Source organism: Cebus imitator, unplaced genomic scaffold (assembly GCF_001604975.1).
Source record: "Cebus imitator isolate Cc_AM_T3 unplaced genomic scaffold, Cebus_imitator-1.0 Scaffold252, whole genome shotgun sequence".
Lineage (NCBI taxonomy): Eukaryota > Metazoa > Chordata > Mammalia > Primates > Cebidae > Cebus > Cebus imitator.
In genome coordinates, this window is record NW_016107567.1 from 736150 (window position 1) to 738173 (window position 2024).

The 2024-nt window shown below is 34.1% G+C and overlaps 1 pseudogene; it reads right to left on the reverse strand.

The window, feature by feature from the left end:
* Nucleotides 1-850, reverse strand: part of LOC108282820 — a 4515-nt pseudogene extending 3665 nt beyond the window's left edge.
* Nucleotides 851-2024: the final 1174 nt, after the last annotated feature.

Below are 2024 nucleotides of genomic sequence, written 5' to 3' on the forward strand. Positions count from 1 at the left end.
TCCAAATAGCAAATTTACATAAATTTGCTGGAGTTTAGATATATGTGTCTGTCAAACAAGATAACTTTTAAAGGAAATAGTTTTTTTTTTTTTTTGCATTCTTTTCAGGTCAAAAATTAAGTTTTCAACTTAGCTTTTGCTCTCAGGAAAAAATATGCCATTTATGTTGTAATTGTATAACAAACTCAATGAAGAGATCTCATTTCAGGTAAAACAACTCACAGGTCCCCTGAACCTCCATGTAAGCATAAAGAAAACTGTGTTAGTCTGTTCCTATGCTGCTAATAAAGACATAACCAAGACTGACTTATTTATAAAGGAAAGAGGTTTAATTGACTCACAATTCCACATAGCTGGAGAGGCCTCACAATCATGGTGGAAGGTGAATGAGGAGCAAAGTCACATCTTACATGGCAGCAGGCAAGAGAGTGTGTGGAGGAGAGAACCCCTTTATGAAACCATCAGATCTCAGGAGACTTTTTCACTATCACAAGAACAGTATGGAAAAAACCACCACCCATGATTCAATTACCTCCCACCAGCTCCCTTCCACAACATGTGGGAATTATAAAAGCTACAATTCAAGATGAGATTTGGGGGGTGGGACACAGCCAAACTATATTATAAGCCTGATTTTTTTCATGCTGCTCCTACTTGGTGATATTTGAGGCCAGCCAAGGCAAAACTTACTGAGCACTTTCAGAACCCTTCTGGAGCCCTCCCTTTTCTTGGTGACGCCTGTATCTAATTCTCTTTCACTCCTACCAGAGTTGCCAGTGACCACACACTGGCCCTGTGGCTTAAGACCTTTTGCTATATATATAGGTGCCCACCTTGGGCTATGCCCCATGTCCTTAAGTAATGCTTGGTCACATCTTGTCTATCTTTAATTCCTTTCCTTGGTATCCTGAACTTTGCTATCCAAAGATTATCTGTTGATTCCAGAACCAAACAATGCAGGTATGTTTATTTATGCAATTTTTCTAATGGGAGATGTATTATACTATGCTTCTCCTTTTTACTTTCATTAATCAAACATATGTGTAAGTGAAAATTCCTTGCTATAAAATACAGAGAAAATACAGATAATCATTCATAAGAGAATAAAATGTTTTCAAAGTCTCTTCACCATTAACCCCACACATATGCACATATACTCACATATGTACACACACACATACATATATATAGACATAACATGTATTACTTGCTTTTTCAATTTGAACAATATTTAATTAAAATGTTTCATGTCAGTAAATGTATTTCCATAACATTTTTCTTTGTGTCTGGAAAGCACTGCACTTTATGGCTAAACTATCATTTATTTACACAGTCTCCTACTGTCAGATATGTGAATTGCTTCCCATTTTTGCTGTATTAAATTAATAGGGAATCCTTATAATATATATGTTTCTCATCCAAAATTTTTTTTGAAAGCATCTTAGAATCTCCAAGTCAAACATATGCATTAAAAAAACCCTAGTCACTTTTGGCTCTAGCTTATTTTTATTACAAAAAGGAATGTATGTCCATTGTAAAATTCCAAATAGTACATAATAAAAAATATGTTCGTCTTCCACCTGAGCCTCCTGCTTCTCTCTGTTGGCAACCACTGCTGTGTATCTCTTTTATTGCTCTCTGGAAATATTCTATGCAAGCATATACATGGAGTATATCCTTTTCTTTTTATACAAATGGATATATATATATATATATATATATATATATATACACACACACTATTCTGTACCTTTATTTTGAAATTTTTAAAGATGTATTTTTGAGCTTCTTTCAGTTTAGGACACACAAGTCTAACTCACGTTGTTTTTGTGACCACATAGTAAACAAAGTATAAACACATAAAATTTGATATAGTGGGCTGTTGATGGAGTTTGGCTGTTACCTCTCCTTTGTTGAGATAAACACAGCAACAACAAACACTCTTACACAAATATGAGAGTTGATGAATTCTTAGAATTTTAAGGCTTTTGATAAATACTGACAAACTTTTATTATTTAAGAGT